The sequence below is a fragment of the Vidua macroura genome, chromosome 2, assembly GCF_024509145.1.
Source record: "Vidua macroura isolate BioBank_ID:100142 chromosome 2, ASM2450914v1, whole genome shotgun sequence".
In the NCBI taxonomy this organism is placed as follows: Eukaryota; Metazoa; Chordata; class Aves; order Passeriformes; family Viduidae; genus Vidua; species Vidua macroura.
The window spans coordinates 52,561,845-52,581,262 of NC_071572.1; positions in this window are offsets into that span (position 1 = coordinate 52,561,845).

Genomic DNA, 19,418 nt, shown 5'->3' on the forward strand with positions numbered 1-19,418 from the left:
AAGAAAAGTCTAGCTAAAGCTATTTCATCATCTTTTCTCACCTAAATATTTCTTCTTCTAACATCTCAGTTCTCGGACTATCTCTCTTTTACTATAAATTAAGGAGGAGTAATACTTTTAAAAAGCCCTCATTTCCTGGAAAGGGTTAAAAGTTCAGACTCTCTGGATGGCTGATATCTCAGTCCGGCGTTCCGCCTCTCACGCTGGGCATTCCCTCCCCTTCTCCTTTTCCTCTGCTGGCAGATTTCCAGGTGCCGCCAGGCTCTCTGTCTCTTTCCCTCTTGGGGGGGGGGGGGGGCAAAGGCATCTCTGCTTCTCTCCACCCTTTTGTCTACAGGAGCTGGCTCGGTTCTAGACTCTCAGCCCTCTCGGCCTACCCGGACAAGGCTGCGTGGCTTCTCCTCCCCCACCCAGCCTAAGGCTGGGCAGGGGGGGAGTCTGCACTCTCTGATGACCGGAACTAAAAAAGAGAGTTTTCTTGGGAGTTCTTGCTTTTAACCCCCTGTGTTCTCAGAGGCGTGTCTATACTTTCAGTGGTCACTCTAGGTGCTAATATCTAAACTTGACCACTGATTGGTTTGACCCAACTTCCTGGAAAAAATTCACTTCCATGTCAAACCACGACAACTTTACTTGCAGCAATATGATGGTAGTGACCCCATGTATAGACTGACACTATATTAAAAATAAATTATTTATTTACATCAAAGCAGTATTCATGTCAGGTGGGATTTTTTGTTTGTTTTATTTGTTGTTGTTGCTGGTTTTTAATTGGAAAATTTGATTAATGATAAATGTATTTGTGTAAGCGCTCTTCACCACACAGATCACAATGACATCTTATTAGCTAATTATATTAGTATGTGATTATGTACATGAATGATACACATTGTTATCTAGCAATGTTATATTATTAAAATTCAGGACAATTTCTAACAAGTTCAAAATCCACTTACAACATTGAAAAATTGCTGCAGCATTCAATATGTTATTAATCATTCATATTTTAACATCTGTGGGGATTGGAGGAAATAGGGAATCCAGTAAGATGCCAGACCTATTTTTTGAAGCAAAGATGAAGGAGGTTGAGAACCATACACCCACATTTTATCCATGCTTCAAAGGGAGCAACTGAATTGAAAAGAAATCAGATATTTTTTTAAGATGATACTGGGACATAAGTCATCAGCAATGCCCCAAAAACACACAAGGCAAACAGAATCCTGGGCTGCATAAGGAGAAGCATTATCAGCAAGGATGAGTGAGGTGATCCTTCTGCATTAGTGGGACACATCTGGTGCACTGGGTCCAGGTCTGGGCTCCCTAGTGCAAGGGATACATGGACATACTTGAGCAGACCCAGTGAAGGGACACCAAGATTATTAAAGGACTGGAGCATTTGTCACCTGAGAAGAGGCTGAGCGAGCTGAGACTGTTTCTCCTGGGGAAGAGAAGGCTCAGGAGGTTTTATCAATATCCATAAATAGTTAGTGGGAGAGTTTAAAAGGGGAGTTTAAAGAAGGCAGAGAAAAGCTCAGTGGTGCTCTGCAACAGGACAAGAAACAAGGGGCGTACATTGAAATATAAAAAATATCACTCAAACATTAAAAAAAAAATCAAAGAAAGGATGGTCAAATATTGGAACAGGTAGCCCAGAGAAGTTGTGTGTGTCCCCAGATTTTCATGGGCAATATTTTGCTGCCTAACTGATTTGTATTCTCTCTTCCTTTATCCAGATATGCAACAAGCCCCTCCAGACACTTCTTAATAGATTTTCCCTAGCATAATGATCTTTTCTGGTAGAGTCTTTCAGGTCTGAATTCTTACCAATCCCAGGTAAAACTGCTGAAAGCCACAGCATTGATTTATTCACTTAATCACAAATGTGCTGAAAAAATAATGCTCATTTTCTATCAAATCTCACCCAAATTGAGTGGAAACACACTAATTAAATATTTCTACAGCTCATTTGCAATTCTGTAAAAATGGGAATAATGCTATTACAAGACAATAAATGACTGTAGTTCATATACATTAATAGATTCTAGTTACATAGTGATGACAGATAGAAAAATTCAGAATAAAATTTGCCATTTATTTTTAGAATAATTTCTATGGACAATTTGGACTGGAAAAATAATTTGAAATTATGTTAAACATTAACAAAATTTTTTTTTACCAAGAGAAAAAAAAAAAAACCAAACAGTTCATTTTCATGTTTTCATGTCCATGATAACCTTTCATGTCCTTTCATATTCTCTGATTGTCTTAAGATCTGTCTGAAGAAAGTAGAAGAGTGTAAGACTGTATTTAAGTAAGTAAGACTGTATTTAATGCAAAAGCAGTGTTTTAATTCACTAAAACAGTGAATTAAAATTTCACAAGCTTTCACATGTTACATTAATTTTGGTATTTCAAGTCTATCAAGCTCTTGACCGTATTAAGTAATTTAATGTTTGTTTAAGATGTTTCTAAAATATTTATACAATAATCAACAAACTTATTTTCCTATGTTACTTCGGGTGTTTTCTAAAGATTTCAGAACAGGAGAGGGTTTCTGTTTCTGGATTTATTATCTGGATTTTTTTTCTTTTTAATCTCTTGTTTCCTTAGAATTGGGTTTTTGCTTTGTTTTGGGTTTTTTGGATAGGAAATTTCTTTTTGTTTGTTTACTTTTTTGTTTCCCTAAAATATACATTTTGTTTGTCTCAGGATACTTCTTGGCTAATCTACACATTTTTGCATCTGCAGTAAGCTGGAAATGCACATAAGCAGGCTATAACTAAAAATTAGGTTTTCTTTTCTTGAATATTTCAAATTTAATAAAATAACTGGAAAAACTAAATAGTAATACTTTAAATAAGTAAATATTTAATGACTTTGGAACTAAATATTGAATGATTTTGGCAATCTAGTGTTTAAATGTGCTCTTTTAACGATTTTACCAAAATCTCTTTTTACCATTGTTAGAATTCATTTCCATGGCTACATAATTGTGCTCAGGATTTTATCTTCATTTCAAAATGAAATTCTTACTTTTTCAAAAAAGCAGTAATAATAGATGTTATTATTATTGTTCATGAATTACAAAGAGTAGCCATAGAAATTGTCAATAAATCTTATTGATATATGTATAGAGATGCAGGTATCTCCCCTGCCCCCACCCCCCCCCCCCAAAAAAAAGAAGAAAAAAAAATATCTAGCACAGCTGTAGAAATGCTTACCAAAATGTAAAGCTCCAATATTTTTTTCATTTGTTGTGTGGAAGTCATCAGTTTTTCAGAGAAATCCAGTGCCACATGCAGCAAGGAAGGCTGACGATAGAGGAAACTTACTGTACTATCCATATTAAATCCTGGTGTGGAAGGATGTGCTATTGCATTTCATACTTGTGGCAGTCATTTTCACCTTGGGGTTGTGTCCTGTCAGGGAGCTATCGATGACTTCTAAAGGGCCAGTGAACATTACTGAGAAAGGCTGGTCCACCAGAGGCAGGCTGAAATTCTGCAAGGCCTGAGTTGGTACTGTTTTTTTTAATGGATTTGTAAAATAAGATTACCTTGAAGTAAAGAATCTGGCATATTTCTAATATGTATGATCTCTCTGGACTCTTATAATTTATAATCTCATTTCCACATATTTACTGATATAATTTTTAATTAAATATCACTAAGACAATGAAGTCCATAAAGCTCAGCAGGTTTCACTGTCATAAGTGAAAGTTTTCTTCTTCATCTCCTCCTAAAAATTTATATGTAAAAGTAGTGATTGAACAATATTAACAAGATATATTGCAATCTGAGTCTCAGATGGCTAGTGTTTTATTTCCTATATAATTTAAGCTTACTATATCTAGGCAAAAAATATCTGTAAAATATTACCATTAAATAAAATTATGTACATTTCCCAGCATTGTTTTACAATATTTTGTTTTAAATATATTTCATAAGGTAATACTTTTCCAAGCTATTATCCTTTCTTCCTAGCACTGTAAACAAAAACAGAATATAACATCCCATCCTGTATATGCTGTAATATTATTTTTAATTCACCAGTTGAATCCTATTGTTTTGGCATATATGTAGTTCAGTTTACATGTTGCAAGTGACCTGTAGTAAAGCTGATAAACCACACACACCAGTAAGGCAAAAGCTGCTGATAAAATCATTATTGGATTCTGCAGTAAATATCTGCAATAGTGGCTACAAAAAGAATGGTGAAGATAACAAGTCAAAGAGCCTGTCATATGAAGATTTTTCATGTTAAACAAGGTTGTGATACAAACAGCAAGAGACAAAGAATGGTAACCAGGCACAGTTTAGGCAGTCAAAAAGTGCAGCATCCCCTAACAGCTAAGAGTGAGAACACTGCTCTGCAGAGTCAGGTTAAACAAGAATATCCTTTCCTCATGGTCTTAGGACAATAGCAATGTTAACCATTGTCTTGCACCGAAAATTATTACTGTCACGTTTCTTAGCATACCAGCTTGTTTTGAGTGCAACAATGAAAGCTATTAGGTTGTAAGCCTTATATTCACCGATGAAGTGAATAAGCAAGTGCTATCATTAGTCACAATCTTTTTCTTACCTCAGGAATATTGTGTTTGATTCTTCCTCAACTCTAAATACTGTTTGAGTGGTTTATTGTTCTAGCTTTCATGCTGAAAAATATTCTCTCCAATGAGAAAGCATTTATCACAGCAAAGTGCTACCTTAGGTTAAAAAATATTTATTTAATTAATAAATATCACAATTTTGAAATCTAGTACTTTGTAACTTTGTAGACCAACTTAGGGATCAGATTTTAAATGAGAAACTACTATTAATGTGCATCTTTAGTAGTCCTTGAAATACTAATCTTTTAAATCAAATCAATTTAAAAATCTCCTTCATAGTTTTATCAGTTATGGCCCATTATACTGACTGTCAAAAACTGTTGCCATAACTGAAGACCTATCTTCAGTGATAGAAGATTATCTGAAACAGTTGCAATGTCAAAACTAACTAAACAGTTGCTAAAATAGAGACCCAGTGACATAAAGGACTTTTGCAGTATATAGGAATAGATTCTATTTTCAATCACATGTGTAAATATCTAATAGGGATAAACTCTGCTGTTTCCTGGTGTACCTTAATTGAAAGCCATATAATTTAAAATAAATGCCCTAACAGTCTTTTGAGTTTATCCTTAAAAACATGAACTCTTGTAACTCACAACTTCTGTTTGGCACATACTTAACACGTAAACTACAGTCTCAGAAGTGCTGCACTGATTATCCCCCAGTGTTAACTTACACATCAATAAAATACAATCAAATCTAAAAAGAAGGTGTGCAGTAGAGGAAAGATGTCACAGAACCACAAAATCACAGAACAGCTGAGGTTGGAAGGGAGCTCTGGTCATGTGGTCCATCTGCCTTCAAGCAGGGCCACCTAGACCCAGTTGCCCAGGATTGTGTCCAGATGGCTTTTGAATACCTTGGGAAGAGGGAGACCACACAATATCCCCAGGAAACCCATGCTTGGTCACGCTTAGAGGAAAAAAGTGTTTCCTGAGGTTTAGACAGTACCTTCCGTGTTTCGGTCTGGTATCCATTGATTCTTCTCTGAGGCGGCTACCTGCTACGACCTCAAGCAGTTGAGAAGCGCCAGCTCACACTGCCTATGAGAGGCCGAGTGGCCGCCACGTGTGTGCAGGCACTCCAGGGGTATGGCGTCTGCCTCCCTGGTTATGCTGAGTGCTGTGGTGTGGGTAATGCAGCTTTGGTAGCTTCACAAGCTGAGAGGAGACAAAGGGATGAGAGAAGGACACTTTGCTGGTGAGCCCTAAGAACTTTTTACTTGCGAGCCCTAAGAACTTTTATTCCCCCATGCGTGGTCGGAACAAATTGCTCTCAGCGCAATGCAATGCAAATGCTGATGGACAAAGAACAACAACAGATTAAATAGGGGGTGGACGGACAGGGGTGGAAACCTGTCTCACCCAATAGGGACAAACAATAGAGGAATGACATAAATTGTAACAACCAATGGTAACATAACAGAGGTGGGTACAGAGTTCTGGGACAAATAGAAGGGCTAAGGTGGGGTGATTGATGCAGAACTTTCATGAAGTAGCTGGGAGAGGTTACAAGATTGACACCCCGACAAGGAGTGAACAAACCTTGACTGACAGGACCATGTAAGGAGAAAACCGGGAGAAGTGAGAAGGTTGACAGGTCTGAGTGGCAGGAACTTTCCAGGTAAACAACTTGGAGCAAACCACTGTGAGGGAAAAATAGGGGAATACAAGGAACAAACCTAACTAACATTAATAAAATCCCTGACTAAATCAACCCAACATACAATACTTCTCCTGTCACTGGACACCAATAAAAAGAGCTTGGCTCCACCCTCTTTCCACTCTCCCTTCAGGTTTTTATATACATTGATGAGGTTACCTTGAGCCTTCTCTTCTCCAGGCCAAGCAGTTCATTTATCTCATCCGTTTCCGATAGGAGAAACACTCCAGTGCCTTCATCATTTTTGTCACCCTTTGTTGCATTCTTCACAATATGTCCATGTCTCTCTTGCACTGGAGAGTCCAGACATGGACACAGCAGTTCAGGTGAAACCTCACCAAGGCAGAATAGAGGACAAGGAAAACCTCCCTTCTCCTGCTGGCAATATTTCATCTAATTCGACCCAGAAGATCATTAACCTTCTTTGCAGCAAAATCGGTTTCCTAATTTATGTATGACTTGGTAGCCTCTAGGATCTCTAGGTCTTTTTCTACTGAGCTGCTTTCCTGATGGGTGGCCCCCAACATATACTAGTTGTTCATCCACAGGTGGAGAACTTTGGATTTCACCTTATAATGCTGTCATAAAACATAATTAGTATTTCTCACTATTTAAACATAAGTAATGCTGCAGAAATTCAAAATGTTGGGAAGCAAATGAACTGAAAATAAAAATTAATTCACAAAGAAATGAGAACATTAAATGTTTGGCATAGCATAGAATAACTATAGTGAAACATTTTTTTGAAAAAAATGCAAAATATGAAAGATTTCTCTGGGATGAGACCTTTACTTGATGTAGTATTAGGGAAGAACAAACTGCCAAATACTTGCAAGTGGATTCATGTAACTTTTGAGATAGAAATGTATGTGACAAAAAGTTCTCTTCAGTTTCTAATATTATGAATTATTTTTTATTCTAAAAATTTCTGTTTATATCCTAAAGTAAACACTTCTGGACTGAAACATAGTTATATAAGAACAGAAATTGCACTGTACGTACATCTATATCTCTGTAAGTATATGTATAAATACAGCATTTTAATAATGCAAAGGAAATTTACATCGGATGTTCCTTCACTAATATTTTTTCAGCTATTTTCCCCCTTTGTATTTTCTTTTATTAAAGTGAACACTCTTGGACAACTTTTCACCTTGCAAGTTATTACCCCAAAACTAAACAAAAAAGCTAACCCTTGTGACGAATGTCCATTCCTTCAGCAACTTCAGTTAATTAAAACTTCATTCTTAGCTCAATTTGCATTTAAATTCAACTTGAAAGTATAGCCAGGTTGCACCTTATTTTGTATTGCATAAAAGGCTGAGGATTTACTATACGAAACAAAACTGACAATCTTTTATTCTAGTCTGTACCAAATAGAAATATTTTAGACTTCACAATGATATGATAATTAATATGGGAGATTAAGATTTTTTCCTGCAATGTAGGGATTATTAGATGTTAAAATTTAACAGACTGAATGCAAAATACATTTTTTTCTATGTTTGAATTGACTATTTTTGTTTCTTCTTCCAAGAACATCCAGTTTTATGCAATTGTGCTACATTATTTTGTTGAAAAGAATCAGTTCAGGGAGGATCACAGTTGCACTAGAGAAGGGAAGGCTTAGTTGAAGAGTTATCAAATCCAAACAGAAGAAAATATAAGCTGCAAAAGAGTTGAGATATGTTCATAAGCTTGCCTTAGGCAATCCAAATGTTCGGTTCACTTTTACTCCTTATTTGCCACAGAAAAGGACTATAAAAGCTAGGGGAAAAAAAGTCTTTGATCATACTTTATTCCTATGGGACCTTGCTGTATCTAAAGTAGTATGATCTCTACTATTTGTGATGGGAAGAATCATCTCTGGAAAGCATCTGGTGTGTTTCAAACCCCCTGAAGTGAAATTTTCATATACAGTACTTTTGAAGACACATCTCCATTGGAAATGCCAATCCTCTATGACACAGCCAAGATTTAACTATCATTTTATTTAGGTAGCTGGCTTTAATATGCTTCAGCTGCTACTGGAGGAGGGGAGGCAAAGCACGCTTTTATTAACAATGTGTATTTAGAAGTGATCTTCCTGAGTCTTGAGAGGAGATAGAAATATCTCACTCCCAAGCAGAAATCTGTTACATTGACTGAAGTACAGAGCAGTTAGAGGAAGGAAAACCACCTGTACTAAAAACCTTTTTTTTTTACAAGCCCACTCAAAATCAAGGTACAAAATAGGAAAAGTTGCATTATTTCAAGTTTGTAATAAATAGACATGGATTATTTGTGTAGTCAACCTTACTGCAATTTTCCCCATCACGTTTGCAGAGCAGGCAGAGAAGGAGCTCAAGTGTACTATGTGCACTTAACCTCTTCTGCTACCCATTCTGCCAGTGAGACATATCATTATAGCAGGTAGCAAGGGAAACAGAAAGGGGAGGGAAAAGGATGTGACAGGTGAAGATAACATTGCCAGAGGCAGCATGATGCATAGCTGTTAAATGAAAACATGCTCTGTAAGTGAGATTTTGAAAGATTGAAATGGGATAAAATTGCATATTGCCACAAACAAGGACTCTACTGCCCAAGATCCTGTAGCAACTTTGCATACAAGCCAGGCCGTAGCTGACCCGCTCAGAGAATATGCTCAAATTTCACCATCTGAAGTAATGCTGATGGAAGAGTATGTCATAACCAATATTGAAGAGTAGTAAGTAGTGTGGCCAAGAGGATTTCTACTGAGATACTTGTGTCTGCAGTGAGATTCATCTAGCAGCTGATAGGCCTGGCTATATTTATGGCCCTGGCTACTTAAAGAACAAGTAGAATTGGGAGCCATTTGAGGAACTTTTCTGAGAACAAATTATTCTTCCTGTATTTGAATTTGATTTCTCTCTAACATCGATAAATGAGCAACTGTCTCCTTATTACAGCATAAGCATGAACTGATGCCACCTGTTAGCTGGCATAAATGTACAAGAGAGGACTAATTGCCCTGAAAATGAGTTATCTGAGAAGCCAGAGCTGCACAGAGAGCAGGAGTCTGAGGGCTGAGTACTGGAGGGACAGACCAGAGGTCGCAGCTAGACTTGATGGGACCCATGATTGTGTATGTGCCTCAGGGGGTGGTGACATTTACCACTCTCTTCTATGCATTAAGAACAACACTGCTTTCAGAGACAGGGAGGAATTACAAAACTTTTATTTAGCTGGTGATTTCAGAACAGATTTAAAATCTGGGATCCTATAGGGTAATACTGTATGGTTGTATTGGTTTTCTGTGGCTTAGGTAGAGAGGGACTATAGAAGTGGCTTCTGTGAGATATCTAACAGAGCTGGCTCCAAGATGGACCTGCCACTGGGCAAGGACAAACCCATCAGCATTGGTGGTAGCACCTCTAGGAAAAAGTATTTAAGGGCATGGAAAAAACTATGCAATTGCAGCAGAGAGAGAAGTGAAAATATATGAAAGAAATAGCCTTGCAGGCACCAAGGTCAGTGAAGGAGAGGGAGGAGGTGCTCTAACACAGCAGTAGAGATGCCCCTGCAGCCCATGGTGAAGATCATGGTGAGGGAGGTTGTCCCCCTGCAGCCCATGGAGGTCCATGTTGGAACAGAGATCCATTTGCAACCCATGGTAGATGATAGGCTGGAGAGACTGCCTGATGGAGGCTGTGACCCTGTGGGAAGCCTGCATTGGAACAGGCTCCTGACAGAATCTGTAGTCCCATGTAGAGAGGAGCCCCCTCTGGATCAGGTTTTCTAGCAGGACTTGTGACCCTGTGGGGGGACTCTTGTTCAAGCACTCTGTTCCTGTAGGGCTGCACCCCATGGAACAGTTTTTAAAGAAGTGTAGCTGACAGGAAGGACTCACATTGGAGAAGTTAATGGATGACACTCTTCTGTGTGAGGGACTACACATTGGTAAAGAAGTGAGGAAACGTGAGGAGAAGTGAGGAAAAGTGAGGAAAAGTGAGGAAAAAAAAAAATGACGAGACCTCTACCTGTAGAGCAAGGAGCAGTAGAGATGTGTTATGAACAGACCACAAACACCATTTCTCATCCCCCTGAACCACTGGAGGGGAAGGGGTAGAGAAAATAAGGAGTGAAGTTAAGCCTGGAGAGAAGGGAGAGATGAGGGGAAAGTATTTTTAATATTTTGTTTTATTCTTCATTATCCTACCCTGATTTAATTGGTAAGAAATTAAACTAATTTCCCCAAGTCAGCTTAATTTTGTCCATGATACTAAATGGTGAGTGATCTCTCCTTGTTATTATCCTGAACCTTGAGCCTTTTGTTACATTTTTTCTCCCCCTATGCAGCTGAGGAGGGGAGTGGGAGAGACTGACTGGTGGAACCCTGGCATTCATCCCAGGTGAACCCACCACAATGTGATATAATCCTGGTATCGTATATAGATAATGGATATGTAATAATATATAATATATAATATATAATATATAATATATAATATATAATATATAATATATAATATATATCTAAATAATATATAGATATATAATATAATCAGATAACAAACAGAAATTAGTTACGGATTCTGCCTTTAAAGGACTAATCCCAAATAGATGACAATCCTTGTATTTGAAGAGAAATATCTTTCTCCTCTTTTTCCCTCCATCTAGGTTCCAGTGAACAAGCCTTTACAAGTTGCTAAATATGCTATCCATCGAAGTAACTGGACTCTGATCATTACCACCTCCCAGGCAAGCAAACAAACACTGTTCTTTCCAGTTTATATCTGCTCTTTTAGTACATTGACAGAAGAGGGGAACATTTTAGGGAAATGTAATTTATTCATGTATATTTTAGGTGAAAGTGGAACAATCCCTAGCATAGTTTTGAATTGAAACAAGTAACACTCTGCCTGACAATTTCTGGGCACAGCTCAAGAGCTGATATGAGCCAGGATCATCTTCCATATTCAGTTTGGGTGTTGCCAAATTTTTTTCTAAGGTGAAGATAGATTAATAGAACAGATATAGGCTGTTGGCTCAAGTGCCAGAAAAAAATTCTGGGCATGTTTAACTTACCAACAGATGAAGTACTAATTTAGATGGATTAAATCACCCTTTGGAGGCCTTCAACAGAATATATCTCTCTCATAACATCATTATAAATGTATATGTGGAACACAGATGAAGAATATGGTATTCTATGATTCTATAAATATCACAAAACCAAGTAGAGAGTTTTATAGTAAAAAGCAGAAAGATTGTCTATAGAAAAGGGAGAGAAAATTTAGGAAGATGGTCAAAAATGAAGAAGCCAGAAATAGTAAGAAGGTTAGTATATGTCACTTAAAACTGAAAAATTTAGTTCAGGACTAGCTTGTATCTATAAAATAAACTTATTCATCAGAAATTGATAACCTATAATTGCAGAAATAATTGAAGCCTAAAGTTGCAGTCCTAAAGCCTCACAGGGAGTATAATGCCATGCCTCACTCAGGAATTCCAGAATGAAGAATTCTAAGAAAATAGCACTCTGAATCTTTAGGGTTGGAAAGAAACCTCTAAGATCATTGAGATAAACCTTTAACCTAGCGCTACCATGTTCACCACTAAGTCGTTTCACCAAGTTCCACATCCACACTTTTGGACACTTCCCAGGATAGTCATTCTACCAACCAGCCTTGACCCATCAATCCAGCCTGTCCAGATCCCTCTGCAGAGCCTTCCTACCCTCCAGCAGAGTAACAGTCCCACCCAGCTTGGTGTTGTCTGCAAATTGACTGAGAGTGCTCTTGATCCCCTCTTCAGGTTGTCAATAAAGAAGTTAAACAGGATTGGCCTAAGCTGGACTGAGCCCTGGGGCTACACCACTGGTGACTGAACATCAACTGGATGTATATACAGTCACCACCACTCTGAGCCTAGCCATCCATCCAATTTTTTACCCATTGAAGAGTACATCTGTCTACACCATGGTAAACCAGTTCCTTCAGAAGTATGCTATTGGAAGAAGTATCAAATGTTTTACTAAAGTCTAGTTATACACGAAACTCTTTAATATTAGTAAAGTTAAAGGGATATTAATAGAGAACTACCTTAACAGAAATGCTTAAAAATAAAGATTTGTATATTTTTTCTAATTTTCAGATATATAAAGCACTATGTAGGATCTAGACTAGATCACATAAATTTTGTCAGGCAGTAATTTTCTGTATTTTTTTTCATTTTAGTGAATAAAGTTTCTATATATAAGTAATTTTAGGTCCAATGGTCTTTCAACATCTTCAGAAATATCTTGGATGAAGAACTCAAAGGTATATTCCATAAGTTTGCCAATAGCTGCCTGGGGACAGGCATTGGTCAGCAGGTGAACAACTCCTTTGTGCATTATTTGTTCTTCTTGGGTTTTATTCCTCTCTCATTCCTTTTCATTATTATTATTATTATTATTATTATTATTATTATTATTACTGTTGTTATTATCATCATCATTACTGTTATTGTCTGTTGTTTTTTTTTCAATTATTAAGCAGTTCTTATCTCAGCCCAAGAGTTTTATTTTTTTCCTGATCCTCCTCCCCTAGCTGGGAAGGGGTGGGAAGTCAGCAAGTGGCTGATCGGTACTTAGTTGCCAGGTGGGATTAAACCACAAAACATATATCCTTTTAATCCTTTGGATAATTATTTCTTTATCCTCATCTAAAGAAAAAGATGAAGACAAAATGTTCTCAGCTGTTCTGGACTGGAACAATTATGACCAAAAAGGGAAATGAAGAGTGATAGCAAGCTTCTGAAGTTAAATTTTAGCTCTTACAGAATTCCATGTAATACATCTTTCCCTGAACAAAAGTAATTTTGCAGGAGCAAGTTGAGAGACTGCTTTTTTCTTAGAGGTGCAACATTATTATGAGAAATGCTGTGCATAAGAAATGTAATGTGAAATATTATCTCAGCTGACATCCTTAAACAGAAAACTGGAAGTTGTTTAAAGATGGTGGACTCCATCTTCAAAAAAATAAGATGATTTGCCCAGAGCAGCAGTGAAGCTTAGTAGGTCTTCCATAAACAACACTGTCAGAAGAGGTGGATGTCAGCTGTTTTCTAAGTTTGATAGCTCAGAAGTGTGATGTCTTTTAGATCAATCAATTATAAATAAACTTGAACAGAAAATGGTTTTCCATGAACAGAGAACTTTGGCAATTTGAAAAAAAAAAAGTTATTTTTAGTGAAAAATTAGGTAGTCTCAACGTATTTTGAAGTATCAGAAATAATAGACTTGTATTTAGGCATTTAGACTCATGTTCAAGTCACAGCTCTGTGTTAGGATCTAAAGGTGGGTTTACCATATCAGAATGGTACTGGTTACTGTGTACTACTGGTTCTTTCTGTTTCTCTATAGGACTGGTTTTAATCAGCAACAATAACATAGTTTAGTAAAAAGCTTAACTGCAGCTGATATGATTGTGAAAAATATTAGTGATTTAATCAGGCTTTAAGAAACAATCCAACCAAAAAAAAAAGCCCCAAATGCAGAAAACCACATTATTTTCTTTCCCTAAAAAAAAAAAAATCCCTTGAAATAAGGGATTTCTTCACTTAAGTCCTTCACTTAAGTAATAAAATGTTAAAATTTACAGAAATTAACCACATTTTGGAGAAATCTACAGTATTGTCGTATTTGAACTGCTATTTGTCAATATGGCTATTTATGGCTATATATGTCTATATATATGTCTATATTTATGTCTATATATATGTCTATATATCTCTATATATTGCCTCCATATTTTTTCCCAAAATAAGAGATTACACAAAGATAACAAAAAGATATTAAATATTTAGTCTTTTGGTTTATTTATATGTATATTCATTTCTCAAAAAAAGATTTGCCCCTTCTTTGGGGCATTTTTTTGATATGGACACGGTAAAAATTGATGAAAAATAGTATCTAGATTGTGGGTTATGACTATACTATCTAATGTTTGAACTTTGACATTTGTACTAAACTATTTTGCATACAACTTGCTTAATTTACTCCTTTTGTGTGATTTATCAGATTTTGTCCTAAGGAATATGAAATTAAGCCAGTGCTACTTATCAAATATCTAATAAAATATGAATATTCTAATTGCATTTATGAGTGAATGAAGGGATTATTCACGGTAGGATGGCAATTATAATCAAACACTGGTTTTTACTACACAAGGGAAAGGTCTTCATAATGTTAACTATCAAATCAAATAGAAATAATGCTATATCAAATATATTATACTTCATGGACACTTGATTCTTCACCTTTGGAAGATAATAGAAAATTCAATTATACCTGGAGAACACTTAGAGTATATTAGCTTTGAATTTTTTCAACAGTCAAGAGGAAAAATTACTTAGATAAAGATGGGATTTCACTCATTTAAATGAAAAGAAAAAAAAAGTTTTCTCAAAAGGAAAAAAAAGAACTGCTGAAGATTCCTATTCCTGATTAAAGAGTCCTTGTATTTGCAGATTTGAAATAGATCACTAACCTTTAAAAAGTGTCTAAACAAATCCCTTTTGAGAACATGCAAGAAACGTCTAAAGTTTTGGTGACATAGCAGTACTTCTTTAAAGACAAGCAGCTAGTAACCTGCAAGACCATGGCCAAAGAGTTTTTTGTGCAATCCCCACAGGGTGTTCTCATTTTAGGATGAACCACATTTCCCATTAGAGATGGCAGGAAGGGCCAGGGTATGTGTGTGTGTGCGAGACTGCTTTGTTGCTGTCACAAGGACTAAACAGAAAATTTATTGTAGCAAAACTACATGGCAAATTTTCTTTGAAAGATAGTGGTGGCCAGTGTGACCTCCTCAGGACCCTTCAGTCCTCTTGTCCAACCCCCACTGATGAGAACACCAGTGATATAGCCACTAAGGAAAAGGACTTGGAGCGCTCATGTACAAACCAGTTTCCATACAACTAAGTTATTTAAAAGCACCACTTTTCATATCTTCATCCATATGTCTAGAAAAAGGACAGAATTCTCATCTATCAGCAGTCTAGAGAAATGTCATCTGACCTATATCCAACTCTCAGATAAGGCATGGGGCACTAATTTAATGTCTGTGTGTTGTGTTACATGTTGTTTCCTTTCTGTGAATCTGTTACTGTTACCATTTCTCTAACTTTGGGAGGAAAAACACAGGTTCTACCATGGCACCGCAGAAGAAATGGAAACACAGTGAAAAAACAGAGAATTAAATTTTTCTAGAGAAGAAAACAACTGAAGGTTAGGATATGGAGGAGGTTGTATAGGTTATGTAGTTTGTGCTGAAGTCATAGCACCAACCCTTCTGCCTCCTCAAACTGCCTCAAGTGAACATTTCTCTGGGAGTTTTAATAACAGATTTTTATGTCCCTTGGGCACAATAAGGCCTCAAATAACATACCATGCCACGAAGGAGCATCAGTGAATCCTCAGTCATGGAAAAACTAGAAAATGCTCTGAACTTCCAATGTATTATGCCTCCAGATCTTTCACAAGGTTATAGTACATACAGGCTACAGTTTAAAATTGCTTTTGACAGACAATAGTTTCTTCACTAGGGTCTTTCTGTCATGAGCTGTGTTAAATTACCTTTGTCTTATTGATTTGAAGAATTCTCCATAGTGCTTATTTAATTGGAGAATTTCTGATTACTTTTTGTAAATAGCTTTTTCTTCCTTCTATAAAAATATAATGATAAATCTACCAGATCTTGCAAGGCCATATCCACACTAAAAATTCCAATATATTTGATTTGAAGAATGTAACATTAGGAAAAGATCACATTAAGATGAGAACATAGTAATTTTCAGTTTTTTTCCTTGGCAGAGACAAATCATGCTAGAAAAATTCCCTTGTATTTCCATTCAGGATGCCCTAGCTCCATCTTTGCAAAGTCTGCTGGGAGAAGCTCTTCCATGTGCACACATATTTTGCAGTCAGAAAAGTAGGAATCAAAGAGGAAATTGTACAAAGTGGAATTTTTCTGCAAAATCTTGAGAAATTAAAATAAAATATTAAGTATGCAGAGCATAGTGTGAAAAAAATATGCTTGAACTCACAAGGCAGAAGAAGCCAAAGAAGGCATGAAGAATCAAAGACATGGTATAAGCCATGCTAAATAAAATTAATACACAAGGAACAAACTACAAAAAAATACCTAATCTATTTAATGCTTTCTTTTTTAGTGTTATTCAATGAGACAAAAACTGTTAAACTGTTGTGAGACATGTCCCTTTCTTTTTAAGTGGAAAACACTTAGTGCACCTATCTAGTTAACAGAAAAAAAAATTATGTGTCTTTCTCATAGTGAAGGGTGTATACTATTTTTATGATTAAATACAATTTAATTTCAAGGATAAAAAAATATTTTTAAAGCTCAGTTTTTAGGTGTGTTTTACTATGGTCTTTTCATCATTTAACATATCTCCTTCTTTTTCCAGTCAGTAGTAAATATTTTCACACTGGAAGCTGAGCAAATATTTAAGTGTTTTGCGTGATTATTCCCTAATCATACAGCAATTTGTATGAGCATGTCCTAAACTCCAGGATGGAACTCTGCTTTTACGCAATGTTCACTGTAAGTAAGAAGACCTACTGTTCTAACCATCTACCTATTTTTCATCTATTTACATGGCAGGTGAATGGCATACAGGTCTTTAACCTAACCTGAATCATCAAGTAAATTGTTCATCACCTGTTTATTTTCAAGGACATTCAACATATTCTGTGAAAAGAAAGCCTTTCTACAGTTCAGTGAAGATTTTGTGCCAAATGACTTCAACAATTCTCATTAGTGAAAAGAGAGATTAATAATCCTATAGCACAGATAGAGCACTTACAAAAGATACCTAACAAAAGGTGAAGTTGGAGACTTTTGAGGCATAAAATAAAGTAGAAGCAGAGGTCTGATTTTTTTTCTCTTTCCTTTCATTTTTTTATGATAAACTTTTCTAATTTGTCAACTTTGTTAAACATAGCTATTTCTCCATGTCTTGCAATGTGCATTTTCCCAATAACTCCCAGTGTGTTAGGGCTCTGGATCTTTAAGAAGGCTACAGTCCACACAGGCTACAATTTAAAATAACTTTAGATAGACAATAACTTGAACAGCAGGGCCTTTCTACTCTGGATTTTGTTAAATTACTGTTGTCTTAATGGCTTGAAGAATTCTCTGTAGGGCTTATTTCACTGAAGAGTTTCTGATTGCCTTTTTGTAAATTACTTTAGCCTCCTTCTATAAAATGTGCAGGTAGCTGTCTTTTCCAGATGAATTTCCACAGTTCATGGCTCTTAAAACAAATTCAGTCACTTCTTTCACTCATATCATTGTAGGATATTATAAACCTATTTTGAAATCTTTTGAAAAGCAATGACAAACTGCCAAAAATACGGAAATGTCTCCAGTAGATTCAAGCCTGTGTACAATTTCATTGAAACAAACAGGACAAATCATGCATATTTTAACCTTGATGAATTAATAGTACTAAAAAAAAAACTGAATAAAAAGAAAATACTGCATACCCATAACAACCCAATTGTTTCTCCCAAGAGAAAACTAGCATTTACTGTACTGCTTCTACTATGACATCTCAAAAGTGTTTCAGTTAGAACATTTAAGGCTTGAAATAGTGCTTGATGGGGTTAAAAATTTGTAATTAACTCAATTTCCATTATAAAAATCCATTTCACTTGACCCTTAGTGTCTAACCCAGGATACAAAAAAAAAAAAAAAAAAAAAAAAGTAAGAATCAAACAGGAAGGTAGGTTTTTCCATTCAATGCCATCAAAGACACCTGCCTCTTTCCTTTGACTACATTTGCAAGTTAAGCACTTTTTTAACAGACTAAAGATCTGTACTTAAATTATCCATTCATTAATATTTCACTCTATTTTTGAGGAACTTTAAAGGATTTCTTAATCTATTTCTGTATTTCTATTCTCATATAAAAGTGTCAGGTAAGTATGAAAAAATTCCTCGATTCTGTGTGACTAGGTAAGTTCCCTTTTTGCAGTTAAAGTTGAAAATGTGACATGGACAGAAGATATTAACATTTATCAGTTTCTGTAAACAAACTTGAAAACTATTTGAGTCATATGCATCTCTCCAACACAATTTTCAGATCACATTCATAGCCAATGGATAAACAAGCAGTGGGTCAAACTGCCAAATAAAACTCTTATATCTCTGCAAATTATATGAAAATTCCCATTGTCATTAGAAGAATAAGGAATTGAATTCCAAATAAGAGTACTGTTCATGGCAACTTTATGTGAATTAGCTGTGCTACAATGTTGTATTAGGTGTCAGTGCCTTGTAATGTAAATTAATCTGCTGTATCACAATAATTAATCTAAATAATCTGACTAAAATTGCACTCTTCTAAAAAAATATTACTTCATGGTGATATTTTTACTTATTTTAAAGTTTATTATAGCATTTTGGAGTGGTTAGGCAAAGATTTACAATGTGTAACTAACAATTTTTTAATACTGTAAATTTGTATATATAAACCCTCTATTTTTTGTTTTTAAAAACTCCTAGAGATAAGTATAAAAGGAGCTTGATCTGCCTAATTAATTAGTCATTGGGGTTTGATTCTGAAACATGACACAGCTGAATTTTTATCCTTCCTCTTCACTCATAACCAAAAATATTACTAAACAACCAGGTCTGTATATATCAACAAAAGTAATTAGTATACAATAAGTCATCCATGTAAACACACACACATGTAAGTAAGAAAGAAACTAATAAATCATTACATAGAAGCTTATATTTATTTTGGTACACAAAATTATGTGTACACGTGAGCTCTTTTCAGAAGACGCTAATCTGTGTCAAGAGAGAATAAAATCAATACAACAAATGTACTATCACTGGTTCTAAAGAGGCATTAGAATTGGGAAAAATCTCACAATAAAAAAATTATTGTGGTTTGACTGACTTAAAATTGAACACAAGCTTACAGTTCTGATTTGTATCTAACAAGAATCTTGATGTAAAACTTCACTTATAGAAATTCATAGTGAGAAAGTCCTAACTATACAAAAGTATTTTTTATTTATATCATTACAAAACCTACAAGATAAAAAAAATTAAAAGAATGCCTGCAAATTATTAACTTCAGTTTTATTTACAGAGAA